Source organism: Nycticebus coucang, chromosome 17 (assembly GCF_027406575.1).
Source record: "Nycticebus coucang isolate mNycCou1 chromosome 17, mNycCou1.pri, whole genome shotgun sequence".
NCBI lineage: Eukaryota > Metazoa > Chordata > Mammalia > Primates > Lorisidae > Nycticebus > Nycticebus coucang.
Window position 1 is genome coordinate 18342984 of NC_069796.1, and position 18270 is coordinate 18361253.

Here is an 18270-nt window from a genome sequence, read left to right on the forward strand (position 1 = left end):
TCCCTGCCACCTCCCTGGGAGAAATGTATGCCTAGAGGGCTGGCCAGAACAAAGGAACCATGAGCGCTTTGACCCAAACTGCTCCGGGGGGGTCACAGGGGTCAGATCCAGCACCCTGGGCTGGACCACAGAGGACATGCAATGCCCAGCAGGCTGGCAGCTGGGGAGGAGTCTGAGCTCTGGAGGTCTTAACAGCTTTTGGAGATGTAGTTGTCCTTGCTGTTAAGACGATGAGCCTTTGGATACGCCTTACCAACTTGCTGGGCTTATTTGCCCATTTGTGAACATATCTGAGAACTCAAAACCTTCCTTTGAGCATTAGCATTATGGTTCTTGGGTTCTGTGCCGGGTATGGTAGGAAGTGTCATATGGAACTGCAGTGCCAGCATGGGTAGGGACTTAAGTCCTCTGTATCAAGACATTTGAACAGACAGGTGATGGCACAGTTTCTGTAGTACAAGTGTCTTAAACAGCCACCAAGTGGCTGGACTGGCTGAGCACTGGGTGTAAATTGCTTCAAGTGGAGTCTTACTAGTTGGATATCGCAAATAGGGCAATTATGGACACTGCTCGCTGAATAGAGGGGTTGTTTCCTTTGCCGAGCCAGAATCAGATACTGGCCGCCAGACTTGTGTTCTGGGACATCGAGAAGTCGGGGACATTGCAGAAGCAGTGTACACGGAGTAGGCTCATATAGCAACTTGTGGCAAGTACTTCTCCTAAAAAGTGGTTTCAAAGCCAGAGTTACATTTTCTCCAGGACTGGCGGGCCTCACTGGTGTTTTCCGCATTCTGTTCTTTTAAGAGACTGATTACAGTGGTGTTGCACACTGCTGTGGCTTATTGTTTTTTAGTGATTCTATTGCTCAATAACCACCCCTGCTCTGAAACGGTTAGCACTAGACCTCCACCCAGGAGACAGGTTACTTCTTAATTTAATTTTTTTTTTGCAGTTTTTGGCCAGGGCTGGGTTTGAACCTGCACCTCCAGTATATGGGGCCAGCGCCCCACTCCTTTGAGCCACAGGTGCTGCCCTACTTTTTAATTTAATTTTTAAATTTGTTTTTAATGTTAGTGTGTATAAATCAACAGTCCCAAACTCAAATGCCTACAGGAACCAGATAAGTAATACGAATGTGTAATAATGCTCTGTGACTATTGGGAGTCTTGAGGCTGCCGGAAACTTAGAGAGCACTCTGCCATCTAAAGGCTTGGAAGTTCAGATTAAAGGTAAAATTTACCTCACCAAATCCCCTGTGGGCTAGATTCAGGCCTAAGGCTCCCAGTTTGTGACCCTTGGTTTACCTATCACTGCTAAGTTTTCTCAGTGTCAGAGATAACTAGATTTTATAGACGTGAGCCTTTTATAGTTTTGTTTTTATAACTGATTTCAGCATTTACCTTAGATTAGAAGACCGGCTATCTCTAGGATACAAAGGCTACTGTAATTTTTTACCCTAAAAATTAGAAATCCCTCAAGAGAAATCATATCTTCACAAAAGTCATTTTTTTGGTTCTTGGCCTTTGGAGACTGAATGACTTTAGAGAAGCAGAGATGGAAATCTCAAACAAAAACAGTTCTGATGATTTTGCATTATTTAAATATTTGCATCGCTGAGGATAAAGAACCCCAGGCATTTGAAACTTAGATTTCTGCTTTGCAAGTGGTCTGCTGGGTACATTCAATCTTCTTTGTCTTGTCCTGGTCTTAGGCAGGCCTGGGGTAAGTGGCTAGGGCGGAATTGGGAGTCGGACGGGCTTGTGTTCATTCTCTCCCAATCCTCCTCTTCACACTCTTAATTTCCGTGTACCTGTCCTACCTGGGTGCTCTGTTGTCTTTGCCTCTGCTGGGAAGAAACAAAGAAATCAGTGAGTTCATATACACTTAGGTGTTAGTCATCCACATTCCTTATCTCCAAGGGATTTATATTTTTAAAAGCACCTGATAGTAGAACAGAAAATCAGGCAAAATTTAACCCAAAGGACGACCTCCCTATTGAGAGTATTTCCTTTACTCCTAAGAGGTAATTTGGGTCTTGGGAGCCTCCCAGGCACCTCAGAGGTAACACCTTATATTGCCCCCGTAGGTCAGACCTGGTGTCTCTGAACATGAAAGGAATTTTGAGTTTATTCTTTTTTTTTTTTTTTTTAACAGTATACAGAGGTATGTCAGAGTCCATATACATTCTAGCAAATATATATTTTTTTCTTTTTTTTTTTTTTTTTTTTTGGTTTTTGGCCGAGGCTGGGTTTGAACCCACCACCTCCAGCATATGGGACTGGCACCTTATCCCTTTGAGCCACAGGCGCCGCCCCTACATTCTAGCAAATATATTTTTGTAAGAGATTGATGGTACCCAGTTTTCCTGGTTTTGGCCAGTGGGAGAGTTATAGGAATTTAAATATTTCTTCCTTAAAGCCATGTAATTAAAGATTTGCTAAATTCTTTCTTTTAATTTTTTTCTTTTTTTTGAGACAGAGCCTCACTCTCACCTTGAGTAGAATGCCATGGCGTCACAGCTACAGCAACCTCAAACTCTTGGACAAGTGATCCTCTTGGTTTAGCTGGGACTACAGGTGCCCACCACAAGGCCCGGGTAGTTTTCCTATTTTTAGTAGAGACGGGGTCTTGCTCTTGCTCAGGTTGGTCTCTCACTCCTGAGCTCAGGCAGTCCACCTGCCTTGTTCTCCCAAAGTGCTAGGATTACAGGCATGAGCCACCACACCTAGCCTGAAGTTCATTTTTTTTTTTTTTTTGTAGAGACAGAGTCTCACTGTACCGCCCTCGGGTAGAGTGCCGTGGCTTCACACGGCTCACAGCAACCTCTACTCTTGGGCTTACGCGATTCTCTTGCCTCAGCCTCCCCAGCAGCTGGGACTACAGGCGCCCGCCACAACGCCCGGCTACTTTTTTGTTGCAGTTTGGCTGGGGGCTGGGTTTGAACCCACCACCCTCAGCATATGGGGCCGGTGCCCTACTCACTGAGCCACAGGCGCTGCCCCCTGAAGTTCATTTTTTTAAATAATGCTTTCTCCTCAGGGGACTCTTTCAACTTACCTCTTTCAGGAAAGTGTCTGGAATAAGTAGTCCCAGAACCATTGTCTATTTCCGCAGCACTGGCTTATTCTGCAGTTGGCTTCTATCTCTAGCCATGTTAGTAAGTCCCCTTTCTTGAAGGAGCACCAATGGCCATCTGACCATCATTGGCCTTGTCTTTGGTCTTCCCTTCTGATTGGCTGTTCTCTGCCTGATTCCATTCTTCCTTCTTTTCTTCTGCCCCTCCCCTTCCTTTGCTGGCATCCCTTCTCTCTGGAAGCCTTCCTTGATGACTCCCTCCTCCAAATGTAACTGAGGTGCTTCTGTGAGCTTTCTAGACCTCCTGCTTTTCTGCTTTTGAACTGACCACACTATATTTTAATTACTGTGGTATGTGTGTCCCTCCCCAGTTCCTTCCCACCCCTCACCCTAACTGGCTGTGCAAATGGCTCTTGTTATCTTTCACCACTTGCACATGCTAGGTGCTCAATAAATGTTTGTGGAATGAAGAAACATGTGAACAGAGGTCATGTGTGAACAGTGACAGGTGCAGCTTCCTCCGGAATAGACAGGGCATCCCTGGTTTCCTCCACAACCTCTGGGGAGCCATAGGCCCCTTGGACCTGTGATCAGAAGCTGTAGAGGGGATAGCAGTGCTGCCCTGAGGGAGAGCACGATTGTGAAGAAATCCTGGCCATTTGTATTCGGCCACTTCCTTACCAGGCAGTAACATGTTGCCTGTGCTACCTGTTGATGAAATATATGGAGTGTATGAGTTTTAAGGATTCTGACCATCAACAGAATGAGGAACACATTGTTCTGGAGACCAGGCAAATGGGCTATAAGGAATCAGATGACATTATGGGGGAAGAACTTGAATATCTGTTTGACAACTATAGAGAAACAGATGAAGAGTTAGAGTAACCAAGGTTGTATTGCTTTTTTGCCAAGAGCACAATTACTTTTCATTAGTCTAAATCCTTGAGGAGTACAGCATCACATGGATTTTTGTGTGTGGTGGCCTTAGCAGGAAGGTTGGTTTAGAATTTGGCATGAACCATAGTACTGTTTCCGTGGACCCAAGTTACCTTTCCCTGGATTACTCTGTTTTTGTCACCGGGAGTCACTGTGTTGTTCTTTGCTTTTGTATATACATTGCTTTTACCCAAATAGAGTTTAGCTTCACCTTGAGCGTAAACACCTTCAATTTTAAGAAGAGCTGTGTGCTCTTTTTGGTTCCAGAGACCCACTTACAGCCAACAAAAATGGCCTTGGACCATAGCCTTCCAGACATGTTAGCCTTTTAAAAGTCCTTTTCCCAGAAGGCCTCCACAGAACACAAGATGGTATTGTGTATATACAAAAGTATGGAACTTTCTGCGACGTTTAAGGAATTTCAAAGGTAATTTTAACTATATGCAATTTCACTTTTCAGATTTTCGAACTCTGCCCTTACCTCTGAAATGTAACTCTATGTGTGTCAAGGGAGTTACACTGTTCTGTAGCACTGCTGTGTATGGGAACAGACTTCCTAGAGCATGTAAAAAGAATGAAATCATGATCACATGCATCTTCTTGTCTCTTGAAATTGGGCAGAAATTGTTGAGTGGGTATAAAGACAATGAAAAAAGACAACTTTACTATGCAGGCTGAGTGAACAAAAGTAGGTCTTTATCTATGACATAGAACAGTGTGATTAACAATAGTCTACTTCATTAAGAAAATAGTTATGTTCTGAAGTTTTCATGCAGTAAAGAGTAGATACTCTATGTAATCTGTTTTAGAAATATTTTCATCAAAGACTATGAGCTTTACAGGAGCCCCAGCACTCCCTGGGAGAGTTCTCGTTATATGGGAATAGATTTGATAGAAGAGCTAAGCTCGTCCCCCATCACTTGCCCCGTGCAGACCTCAGACTCAGATGTGTGAAGTGGAACTCATCGCCTTGCTCTGGACCGCACCCGTTCCTCCTCTGGACTTCCTCTTTTCTATTAATGTCTGGCTCTCTCTTTCCCCAGTTCAGCCAAGCTCAGAACCTGCTAGCCAGTTTTGCCCTCTGGGCTCCCTTACTGTTCTCTTGAGGGATAAGGAGGATTTGCCTTGAAGCATAATAATTTATGCTCTGTTTAACGGGAGAGAAAAAATAGCATGGAAGAGGTCAGAAGACCCACTTTAGTCTCATCTCAGACTCAGTCCTAGCTAGGAGACCATGGGCCTGTCACTGAATTCCTACTTCCTCTGGGGATCTGCATCCTTATCAGAAGCAAAGGGAGTCAGGAACACCCAAGATTCCTTCTAGGAAGGAATTGGTGACAATATGTGCAGAAGCACTTCACGACCTACAAAACACAACCTTGCTGAGACACAGTGAGAGTAGAGATGTGTTCTGTATGTGCCCCATGCGGTGGGTGCTTGATAAATTATGCTTGTTATTGCTGTTGGTATTAATACATAGTTTAATATAATCATGTAAATTGTTTGGTTCTATACCGGGTTGCTGACTCAGAATTTGGGCCTGTGGCCAAGTGGTATACTTTTCTTTTCATCTGCCCCAGATAACAAGATATTTGAAATAACTAAGGTGCTACCTTTTTACATGCACAGATTAATTATATCCATTAAAAAGCAGATGACAAAATTAATTGCACATTATGCAACGATGGATCCCAAACTGGCTTTAGAAAACACAGCACATTGTAAACGAAAACAGTCTCTGAAGGGAAGCTTGTTCCTAAGAGACTTGCTTAATAGAATGTTTATCGCCTGAGAGAAATTCATGCCTTGAGTAAAGAGGTGTCTGGAATTCCCATCTGGGATGTATTAGTATATATTCAGGTGGTCCAGGGCCGGATGTTAGTTCTTAACTTAAAGAAACAAAAGTTTCCATTCTGAAGATGCTGAAGTTTTAAAGTGAGCTGCTGCTGCTATCTTGCTGGCCCTGGAAATTCTATCAACTGAAATGGAATTTTGTTCAATCCATCTTATTAATGGGTCCTGAGACAACTGTGGGGGGTTGATAGGTGGCTAGTAAGGGTGCCTCCATGAAGATACACATAATCCACTAGTTGAAATCTAGAGTCTGGTGAATGTCTACTAGGGATGTTTGCATTTGCCCAGCGCTCTGTGTTTATGAGGATGTTGAAGGAAGTGCATCCATTCTGTGCATGTTGTAAAACAGAAGGTTTGCAGCTGCCACAATGGTTTCTTCTTGGATCATTTTCTAACAGAATTTTTGCAAACTTGATAGGTTTATGGGTTTTTGTAGATTACTAGCCTCAGTTCTCCGGATGCAATGCTCATTTTCTTGTCTTGATTTCTTTCTTTGAAGATAACAGATATTTATGTACATAGTTCCTTGTAAGGTACTTTTCAGGTAAGGGGAAGTTAAACTTATTCTTACAGGTTGTCATAATTCAACATTATGAGATGATTAACTGATTATTAGTTATATGTTTATAATGCCTTCAAAGTGCCTGATGTATGTTACACTCTCTAGAAAGGAGAACAAACAAGCAACCCAAGGTTTTATTTATTTATTTGAGACAGAGCCTCACTTTGTTGCCCCGGGTAGAGTGCCATGGCATCATAGCTCATAGCAACCTCAAACTCTTGGTCTCAAGCCATCCTCTTGCCTCAACCTCCAAAGTAGCTAGAACTATAGGTGCCTGCCACAACACCCAGATAATTTTTCTATTTTTAGTAGAGACAGGGTCTTGCTCTTGCTCAGGCTGGTCTCAGACTCCTGAGCTCAGCCAATCCACTTGCCTCAGCCTCCCAGAGGGATTTTATTTTATTTTATTTTATTCTGGATTAATATGAGGGCACAAACTATTAGGTTGCATTTGTTAGGTAAGGTCTCTGTTGTAGTGGTGTCCCTTACCCAGGAGATGTGCCATATACCCTTATATTGTGTCCATTAGGTGGGAGCACACCAAGCCCCTCTGCCCCTTACAACTTGAATTAAATGGAGTTTTTCTCTTGTGTGGGCCTGTACTAGTTCCTTCACCAGCTTCATGTTAGTGTTGAGTACATTGGATACTTGGTTTTTCATTCTTGAAATGTGAGGTTCTAAATAGCTTATGGCTGTACCTCAGAAGACAGCTAACTTTGAGATTATCAACCTTAAATATAGTAGAAGTTTGCTATGAAAATGTAGGTTGACCTGTGGGCTTCTGTTGCTCAAGGAGTTGAGTCTGGCTTTGGGAAGAGTAAAAAAAGGGTGTAACAGTGAAAAAAAATGGACCAGCAGCAGTTGCCCCCACATTGCCCACATTGTGACTGCATAAGACGTCAGGATTTATCATAAGTTTTATTTCAGCTAATTTCCAGTTAATGAGAACAAGCAAGCATCAAAAGTTTCTGAATGATGACTTACTTTTCTGACCGCTTCTGTCTATGTGGGTGGGGGTGCACGCACATGATTTTGCCTCTAGAAGCGTCATTCACACTCACTTGCATTGCTGTTGTTTCCTTTGGGAGAGAGGTTGGTATTTTCCGCTGTATCCTGGTGCTAGGGTCTCCCCCACAGCCTGTCCTGTCTTTGCTAACTCCATGGGTGCGGGAAGTGAGACAGTCATCTGTGAGGCACGTATGAACTATTGTATTTCCTCAGTGAGCGTTCGATTTTCAGCCTGTAGTCTTGTTTAAGAAAAGGCAGCTTAAAATCAGTTAAGTAAGGCCAACTAGAGATGATAGTTTGACCTCAGGACTGGAGGGAAAAAAAGCCTCTCCAGGAAACATTTTGATGTGAGACTTAGTGAGATTAGAAAAAAGGAGAGAGGGCAGAGTAAGTTAATGATAATCATAAGGTTTCTAGTCACCAGTGCCTAAGTGAGAAAAAATTTACTAGGGAACCCCTAGTTAGGGCAAGTCCGAGGACCCATCCAAGCAGACAGCTGCTCAGGGAAGCTGGAAATATGTAGACCGGAGCAGAGCTTCCCTTGGTATGTGGCCCCCTTAGTGTTTCTATAACTTTTTCATGTTATTTCTAGGACAAAAGAAATACCTAACAGTTATTCAATGCTTACTTAATCAAAAACTAGTAAGTATTTACGTACTAATAACTTTGTTGTCATGTGAAAAAATAATACATGTAAATTGAAAGATCAAAAATAACGTTTTTATTTCACTCTTCATTGACTAATAGAATGTGTATACCTATCGGCACAGCAGGGTCCAATCAAAAGATAAAATGCATAGTCATTTGAATAGGAAAGTTTAAAATGAAGAAGTATTAACTAGGAAAACAATATGGCACTTCCTAAAAAGAATTAAAAATAGAATTACTATATGATCTAGCAATTCCGATTCTGTGTATGTACCCAAAAGAATTGAAAAAGGTGTCAGAGAGATATTTGTCAACCCATGTTCATAGCAGTATTGTTTATAATAGCCAAAGTTGGTAGCAACCCAAGCATCCATCTACAGAAGAATGGATACACAAAATGCAATGATATACATACAGTGAAATATGGTCCTGCCTTAAAAAGGATGGAAATTCTGACATGTTACAGCATGGATGAACCCTGAGGATATTAAGTGAAATAATCTAGTTAAAAAAAAAAATGAAGACAAATACTCTGTAATTCCACTTACATAAGTTATCTAGATTATCAAGTTCACAGAGACAGAAAGTAGAAAGGTGATTACCAGGGGCTGACAGGAGCTAGAAATGTGAGATTAGAATTGAATGGGTATAGAGTTTCAGTTTTGCAAAATGAAAAATGTTGTGAAGATAGATGGTGGTGATGGGTGCACAACAATGTGAATGTACTTCATGCCACTGAACTGTACATTTGAGAATGATTAAGATAATAAATGTCATGCTCTGTGTATTTCACCACAATTAAAAAATAATAATGAAAAGAAACTTTTTTTTTGAGACAGAGTCTCACTTTGTTACTGTTGGTAGAGTGCTGTGTCATCATAGCTCACAGCAACCTCAAACTCTTGGGCTTGAGCAATTCTCTTGCCTCGGCCTCCCAATAGCTGGAACTACAGGTGCCTGCCACAAGGCCTGGCTATTTTTAAAGATGGGGTCTCGCTCTTGCTCAGGCTGGTCTCAAACCTGTGAGTTTAGGCAATCCACCTGCCTCTGCCTCCCATAGTGCTGAGATTACAGGCATGAGGCACCATGCCTGGCCTAAAACAAACTATTTTTAAAAAGAGAAATATTTTCTATAACGGGGACTGGCTAGAAATACAAGATTGCAGGTATAAGGAGCAGTCACTAGCCCCCCCCTCCAACCCCCATACTTCCCTCCACTCCAGACCTTGTTGGAGAGGTCCTGGCTGCCACGCTTCCTGACTGGCAGAAAAGTCATTGGTGCTTGGCTGGCCTAACTTGCTGGAAGTCCAGCCCCTGAGGTGCTGAGGAAAGCTATTCAAGGGCAGTTTCTCACTGGAGTTGTGATCCCACAAAATCACCCTAGAGGGATACCAGTGGAAGCTGTTGGAGGCTGAGGGGTGCTGCCCACCACACACAGCAGGGACCGGTTGCTGAAGGCCCCTGCTCTGAGGGGACTGGGCCCTGGGGCAGTCGTGTGTGCTGGCCGCAGCCTGAAGAAGGAGTGTGCCAGAACCAAGAAGCAAAGCTTCTTCCCGTAATGCAGTGTTTTTCAACCTTTTTTATCTCACGGAACAATTGCACCTATAGTTAAATTTCTGGAGCACACTTACATTATGTTGATCCAAAGGAGAGTTAAAAAAATATATAGTTACTATGCTGTGAACTTCTTTTGAAAATAATTTGATTAATAATCTTTAAACTTTTTGCGGCACAGCTAAATCCTCTTGCAGCACACCAGTCGAAAATCACTGCTGTGATGTCTCTACAGTTGCTCTCCACTGCTTAGAATGGTGCCAGCTGGCAAAAGAAACAATATTTAAAGCCCCTTCTCCACCTTCTCATGGAGGGTAATGAAAGGTGATTCTGTAATTGTTTGATAGTGAATTTATCACTAGCGGCCTTACAGTTTCTCAGACTTTGAATTCACATTGGATCGCCCTCATTACCTGTTTCACGTCACTTTTCACATAATACTTGCTTTTTATCACAGCATCTGCCAGCAACCTACCTTTGCAAAGACATGATGTCATCAAAAGGAAAATAGCACAATGTAATGTTAAACTGAGAAACAGCTTGAGATGGTAACTCACGCAAGCATCTGAGAGATGTTGAATATTGCTGTTTTCATCAAAAACTCAATATATCCTGCAACCCTCTGTGAGTTTGCTGGAGTGCCCTGAAGTACAGTGGCACATAATTTGGGTGTCTCAGCAAAAACCGTGAGTCTTTTTCAGCAACTGTTGACCATATCACTCTAATATATGAGATGATAAGGTGCTAATTTGGTTAAGAGTATGGAAGAGTCACATGTAAAGTAAAAACTCTGTAGGGCCAATACTATTTTTGAAAACCCCTTAGGAAGTTACCTGGTTGGAGTGTGAGGTACCATCTCCCAGTGAGTAAGGAGACTTACTGTGTAAATACTGGAATGTTTGCTGTTTCTTTGGGGTCAGATCATAGATTTTAGATGCATTTTGCTGCAAAGCAACACATAGCCTTACCAGCAGTGTGTGAGGTGCTCATGGAGTGAGAGATGGTGCTGAGATCTGAGGACGGGAGGGAACAGGAGTTTCCAGCTCTGCAGCATAAAGCCGTTAGGTGAGATGGCGGCTCACGTACCCATTTAGACTGTTACTTCTCTCCTCTGTCTCTTTTGAGCTGATTGTGTATAGTTGAAATTGAGAAAATTAAATGGCATGTGAATGGAACTTTGCTGAATTCAGTAGTAAAAAAATCTGTTGAAATAGATTCTGATTGAGAAAGTGAATTTAATTAATTAATTTATTTATTTATTTTAGAGACAGAGTTTTACTTTGTCACCCTTGGTAGAGTGCCATGGTGTCACAGCTCCCAGCAACCTCTAGCTCTTGGGCTTAGGCGATTCTCTTGCCTTAGCCTCCGGAGTAGCTGGGACTACAGGTGCCTGCCACAACGCCTGGTTATTTTTTGTTGCAGTGTGGTCGGGGCTGGGTTCGAACTCGTCACCCTCATTATATGGGGCTGGTGCCCTACTCATTGAGCTACAGGTGCCACCCGAGAAAGTGAATTTTAGTTCTCTTCCGTTTCTACTGGGAAATTTATGCATTTAGTATGACCTTTTATTAGGTAAACTGGCTCTCTGTTCAAATTAGCGGTTTCTCAGAAACATTTTGGTGATACACTCATTTTGGTGATTTCTACAGTTTTATGAATCAGAACTAGTACATCTTCCTATATGGCTCTTCTTTAACTATGGACAGGTTGGGTAACTTTAAGTTTTGTAACCTTCCCTATTCAAGTGGAAAAACTTCTGATCCATGCCTTTCAGTGTTACCCACCCAAAGCGCCTCCCCTGTCCCCTGAAACCCTGTTGGATAAGTACTGCTTGGTTTGCATTTTCACCACCTGCTGAGTTTGTCTGTTGAGAGTCAGACTTGACCCCTCTTGCCTGGCAAACCCATCCCAGCTTTTTCTGTCTCTTAAACAGTGACCACTTGGCAAAATGGTTAACTTAATGCATTCTACCCGTGTCAGAAACTCAAGGTAAAAATCAAATTATGACAACTAGAAGTGGATTAGACTTTCAGACAGATTTCGGACCAGGAGTCTGTGGTCCAAATTCCACATATGGAGCACTATTTTGTTTTCTTTCTGGATTCCAAATTTCAAATTTTGTTGAGAAACCTGAATAAAGCTCTTAACTGCTCAACTGCAGTCAAGTAGGGCCCATTACTCAACCTGTCTTGGCATTGTTTTCTACCCCCTTGGAGTGAGCGCACTGAAGAGAAAGATTATCACTAGCTGCCTGGAGCACAGCGGCCTGCTTCTGAGAGTGCCACCATAATCAAGAGCAGATGTGTGGCCAGCACTGCAGAGTTGCATAACCGTCTCACCCTGGATTCAGCTACAGTCAGCCAGCCAGTGTGCTGGGGTCTCCACTAGGTCATTGAACCAGAAAATATAGTTAAAGACCTACGTTTCTCTTGTCACAAAATTATTTCCTTGCTGTAAGGAGGAAAGGTGACAGTTAGAGTGGAAATAATTCGACAATTACTGCCCTTAGACTTGAATTTCAGTTCGATACATTGAACCTGAGGAACTTTCTAATGGTTAGGAAGGAAATGGGGCTGTCTTTCAAAGCAGGGTGTCTCTGCTAATCAGGTAATCAGGGAGGTTCTGGTGGAATGCATGTTGCTAAGATGTGTTTGCCACCCAGGTAGGAAATTACTTTACCACCCAGGTAGAGGAGTAGAATAGGTGACCTCTGAGGTTGCTTCCAAGCCCGAGTTTCTGTGACTATGATTGTTGATCCCTGTTTCTTCCTGTTACATTGGCCAGATGTGACACTGTCCCAGTCTCACCCTTCCTCTCTTCTTCCTGATGAGTCCCTTCTGTGGCCCCTCTCAAGCTATCCTTAAAATTAATTAATTAATTTTATTATTTTTTAAACAGGGCGTCACTCTGTCACCTGGCTCACTTCAGCCCCAATCTTCTGGGATTAAATGATCCTCCCACCTCATGAGTAGCTGTAACTATAGGCATACACCACCATGCCTGGCTAATTTTTTTCTTTATTTTTGTAGAATTGGGGTCTCCCTATGTTGCCTAGACTGGTCTCAAACTCGTGACTTCAAGTGATTGTCCCTCCTCGACCTTCCAAAATGCTAGATTTATAGATGTGAACTGCTCTGCCCAGCCTATCCCCTTGTTGATCCCATTAACCTGGGTGGAGTAAGGAATTTCAGCCTTTTTTTGTTTGTTTTTTTGAGACAGAGCCTCAAGCTGTCGCCCTGGGTAGAGTGCTATGGCATCACAGCTCACAGCAACCTCCACCTCCTGGACTCAAGTGATTCTCCTGCCTCCGCCTCCCAAGTAGCTGGGACTATAGGCACCTGCCACAATGCCCAGCTATTTTTTGGTTACAGCCATCATTGTTGTTTGGCGGGACTGGGCTGGATTCGAACCCACCAGCTCAGGTGTATGTGGCTGGCACCTTAACCCCTTGAGCCACAGGCACCGAGCTGTATTTCAGCCCTTTTGTGTTCACTTTCTATTGTGGGACCACCCATGTTAAACTGCCATAGCCATCTGGAATATCTGTAGGGCCAGCATTTAGGGCCTGTGAACAGACACTCCTATGCTGCCTAAAACAGTCTGGCCTTATTCGTGATAATACTGGGGAAAGTGGTGAGGGGAAGGTCATGATTTTCAGTGCTCTATCATGTTCTCGGCTTATTTCATCATTCTAACTACCTTGGCATGGTCCCCACGGTACAGATGTGCGAACACAGAGGTAAAATGACTTGCCCAGTTATAAAAGCAAAATGAGGGAAGAGCCCATCTTGATCCAGAGGAGGCTCAGCCAGTGCTCACACTGCATGGCAGTGTCAGCCATCAGGCCCAGGTCCCCCAAATCGAGTCTTGTGTTCTTTTTCCTGCTCCTGGCAGTGTCATATATGAGGAGGCTTAGGTAGGGTCCTTATTGAACTTTTAATTTAAAAAAAAAGAGAGTTGGGGCTGCGCCTGTGGCTCAAAGGGGTAGGGCGCTGGTCCCATATGCCGGAGGTGGTAGGTTCAAACCCAGCCCCGGCCAAAAACCACAAAAAAAAAAAAAAAAAAAAAAAGAGAGTTGCAGTTTCTCATACCTAAATAAATAGAAGCTATTGATTTTATAGTTTATAAAGCATTGAATATGAAGAATAGAATGACTTGACTTTGAGGCTCTGATCAAAGCATTTGAAAAAAGAGATTGAGCAATGGCCTGCCTTCAACTCAGTCTTTGAATTGTTCCTCTGCAAAATAAAGGGCTTGAATTTTATGGGAATAGTTTAGTAGAATGAGACAGTCTAGGTGTAGGAGACAGGAGGCTTAGTCTGTATTCACTTGATCTAAATAACATTATTACTTATTAACTTATTACTAATTAACATTAGTAATAATGTTACTTATTACTAATTAACATTATTTTGTGACCTTGAGCAAATCATGTAACCACCCTTTCTTTAATTATGTATCTGTAAAATGGGAACGATGATCCATCAGAGTCTAAATAAAGCCTATATAAATGCAAGGGGTTATTGCTAAGTCTAGCCATCCCTTTGTATTCATGGGTCCCTTATCCATGTATTCCACATCTGTGGATTCAATCAACTGCAGATAGAAAATATTCAGCAGGGGGATTTCCACAAATTTCCAGAAAGCAAAACTTGAATTTGCTGCATGCTGAGGACTATATTGAAACCACACAAACGAAATAATGTTACTGTGTTAGGTATTATAAGCAATCTAGAGATGATTGCAAGCATGTGGGAGGATGTGTGTATGTTATAAGCAAATGCTATACCATTTTATATAAGGGACTTGACCATCTATAGATTTTGGTATCAGAGGGGGTCCCCAAACCAGTCCTCCACAGATACTGAGGACTGACTGTGTTATATAAGACAGACAGGCTGTTGGTTATAAATTCTTCAGATAATATTTTCAAACCTGATTTTGAGAGTGTGCGTTTAGTCGTCTGCAAAAAGCTTTTTAACAAGGAAGACTTCTTAGAAGAGAAATAGCAAACAATGCAAGCCTAGGAGAAAATTGGGTCCCAGATGTGTTACTGTCTCCCTGTGTGAGCTCACCTCAAACGTCAGCTCTTCTTCCCATTCCCTCAGAATTACTCGCTCATGTCCACAGCATTATTTATTTACTGGAGATGTTGTTGGGGAGCCTGAGCAGAGGCTCCATAACTTCAAACCCCTAGGACCCGGGCACCAGCAAGTGGTGTTCTCCCCTGCTCCCCTCCCCACGCACCCTCAGCTGTCTCTGCCTCACCTGAGGCTGGGACCCTACCTACCCCAGACTCCCAGACTCATCCAGTATCGATGGTTCCCAACGTATGATAGGTCAACTTATAATTTTTTTATTTTATGTATACAGACAATCCCTGAGTTACACACATCCGACTTAGGTACAACTTGCTTTATAAATGGAAACTATTACAGGCAATAGGTAAATGGACCTGTTCCAACTTACATACAAATTCAATTTAAGAACAAACCTACAGAATCTATCTCATTCATAACCTGGGACTGCCTGTATTCCACTGAGAGTGATAGGCATTCAGTAGAAACTGGGCTTTGAACACCCATACGATCATTCTGTTTTTCACTTTCAGTACAATATTCAATAAATTGCATGAGCTGTTCAACATTTTATTATAAAATAGGGTTTGTGTTAAGTGATTTTGCCCAACTGTATGCTATGTAAATGTTCTGAGCACATTTAAGATAAGGTGGGTTTGTCTGAGCTATGATGTCCGGTAGGTTAGGTATATTAAATGCATTCTAGACTTAAGACATTTTCAGTTTACAGTGGGTTTGTTTGGCTGTAACCCCACTGTAAGTTGAGGACCATCTATACTCAGCAATGCATAAACTTAAGGCCATTAGAGGCACAGAGCCTAACCTTCTGAGATAGCATGTAAGTGACTCCACTGTCATTTGAACATCTTCTTCTCCATTTCTGGTAAATAAAATTTTCCCTTTTTTTTGAGACAGTCTTACTTTGTCACCCTAGGTAGAGTGCTGTGACATCATAGCTCACAGCAACCTCAAACTCTTGGGCTCAAGGGATCCTCTTGCCTCAGCCTTCCAAGTAGCTGGGATTATAGTGCCGGACACAATGCTTGGCTACTTTTAGAGATGGAGTCTCGCTCTTGCTCAGGCTGGTCTCAAACTTCTGCGCTCAGGAGATCCACCTGCCTTAGCCTCCTAGAGTATTAGGATTACAGCATGAGCCACCCACCGGGCCAGGCCACTTTGCTTTGAAAGGTTAAATGTAGAAGTGTCTGAGGATGATAGGAAGGACCCAGAGTTTGTAGCCCCACCTAGGTGAGACTAAGACTATAAAGAGAAATAGCCAAAGCCAACTTTATATATAGATCATGGAAGTTTTTGAAGACTTCAAGGGTATAGTCATAAATAATACACGACAAGTTGAGGAAAGTCTCAAAGTCAAATAGAAGAAAGCAGATTCAGCCTCCTGTAAGCAAGGTAAAAATAAAAATATTGATGAAATGGTAAAATGACCATTTTTTGTGCCCTGAGTTTCTCATGAACTGGAGGCTGTAGGCATATAACTAGTTTACAGGGATGCTTAGTATTTTTCACTGCAGAGAACTTAATAACATTCTTGAGTGTGAGCATGCGATGTGTCCTGAATAAGCTGTACCTTCTCTTCCCAGTTCTGCTTGAGTTCTCATTTGTGTGAGTCTAAAAACTTGCTGATCTCTCCTGTTCTTAACAGACATCTGGACAGCTGGAAGCAAAGGCCCAAAAGCCCAGGCCTTAAAAAAATTTTTTTACACAAGTTTTATTAAGGTATACATTTAGAATAGATTTTTCTGGTGCTCTGTGATGAAGTTCAATTGAGAGCCGTTGTTAATAAACCTTCCTTAGAACCAAGGTGACTTAGAAGGTTAAATTCTTTAGGTTTGTAGTCAAAATTACCAAATTCTAAAGCTTCAGGTGAGTAGGGCCCATTTACACGTGACACATGTAAATGTTTGATAATGCCTGAATGAATGAATCATCAGCATTTAGCCAGCATTTTCATTCTTCCATCTTGTCACAGAAGATGGAAGATCTGTTAGTTAAGGTAGGAGTTGACAATACTATGTAAATGTAGTTTAGTATTTAATAAGAAGCGTTGTTAACTTATTTGCTATTTTGTGTCAAGTGGTGTATAATTGATTGTTGGGGTGATTTCTATGCCTGTTGCCAGGCTAAGAATTTTGAAGTGTTTCATAAACATACACGAGTGAATAGGTCCCACTTACAGGACATAGCAGATCATTGGGATCTACTGGAGTATTATTCCCTGGACCTGAAAAGTAACTTACTCCTTTCCAATCAAAGCACAAGCAAACTGGCTTATCAAGTGGCTAAAGCACCAGCCACATGCACCTGAGCTGGCAGGTTGGAATCCAGCCTAGGACCACCAAACAACAATGAGGGCTGAAAAAATAGCCAGAGTTTGTGGCAGGCGCCTGTAGTCTCAGCTACCTGGGAGGCAGAGGGGGGAGAATCACTTGAGCCCAGGAGTTGGAGGTTGCTGTGAGCTGTGATGCTACAGCACTCTACCCAGGGGGACAGCTTGAGCCTCTGTCTCACAAAAAAAAAAAGCACAGCAAACCAAGATAACTTAGTGTATATCTGGAAGCAGCAGCAGACCCTAGAGCCCTAGAGAATCAGCTGCCCTTTTTCACAAGCTGTGTGGTAGAGGCATGGGGCTGTATGGGTTGCCTATGGGAGATGGCTTCAAGGTTACACAGGAAATTGAAGAGGGTGCTTATTCTGATAGAGTCTTTTTTAAAAAGCTGAACACTTGCTGCTCTTCCAGCTAGATCAGGATATTCTCCAAGGTGACTGCTGGCTCGCATTTAAATACAAAAGAAGTCCTCTCCAGGTTTCCTGAGGATCACAGTGAATGTTCAAAGATCAACCTAGCTGCTAACATGATTTTAAAGTGAATTATAAGGCTGACGTGGCAACACTTGAACTGTTCATTCAGCACTTGTTCTCCTTGGCTAAGCTAAAGGCCTTTTTGTGAACCCATGAAAAAAAAGTAAGCAGGAGGTTAAAGATACGTATTTTTCCACACTTATAAGTGGTTTGTGCGCAACTGGACTTGCAAAAAGACATTTAATATGTATTTCTTATAAGGGTATTTTCTGAGAGAAGAGTGAAAGTAATTCTGCCATGGGGCAGATTGGGACTGGAATTGGGGTTGTCTGGATTTGCATAATCATCACTTCAAAAAGGTGTTGCTTTACTCCAATTATAGATGTGGAAGGTATCTTGTTTGTGTACAACACACCCCTTGCATGATCCCCCCAGGGCCCCTGGTGGACATCTGTGGACATCTGGCCTGCAGTGGGGAAGACGAGGACAGATGGTATAGGGGGAGCAAAGGGGCAGAACGATCACTTGGACAGGACAGGAAAGGCTGCTTGTGACTGGTGAGGGAGCATTTCTGTGGGTTCAGAGTGATCCTCATCGCAGGTTGTTTATCCTTAAGTGTGACATTACTGAGTGCAAGGTGTACACCCCTTAGCACCTCCTGAGCCAGATGTATGGCAGAGGGGACCACAAAGTTAATTGACTTTCGTAAGGGTACAACCCGTTACCCTTTTGGTG

The 18270-nt window shown here is 42.6% G+C and overlaps 1 protein-coding gene and 1 pseudogene across 3 annotated transcripts in view; one reads left to right on the top strand and one right to left on the bottom strand.

The window, feature by feature from the left end:
* The window catches only part of TNFAIP8 (TNF alpha induced protein 8), a 133768-nt gene that overhangs the window by 64623 nt on the left and 50875 nt on the right, over positions 1 to 18270 (top strand). The gene's annotated exons all lie outside the window — the stretch shown is intronic.
* LOC128569334 (60S ribosomal protein L35a-like) lies at positions 4010 to 4330 on the bottom strand (annotated as a pseudogene).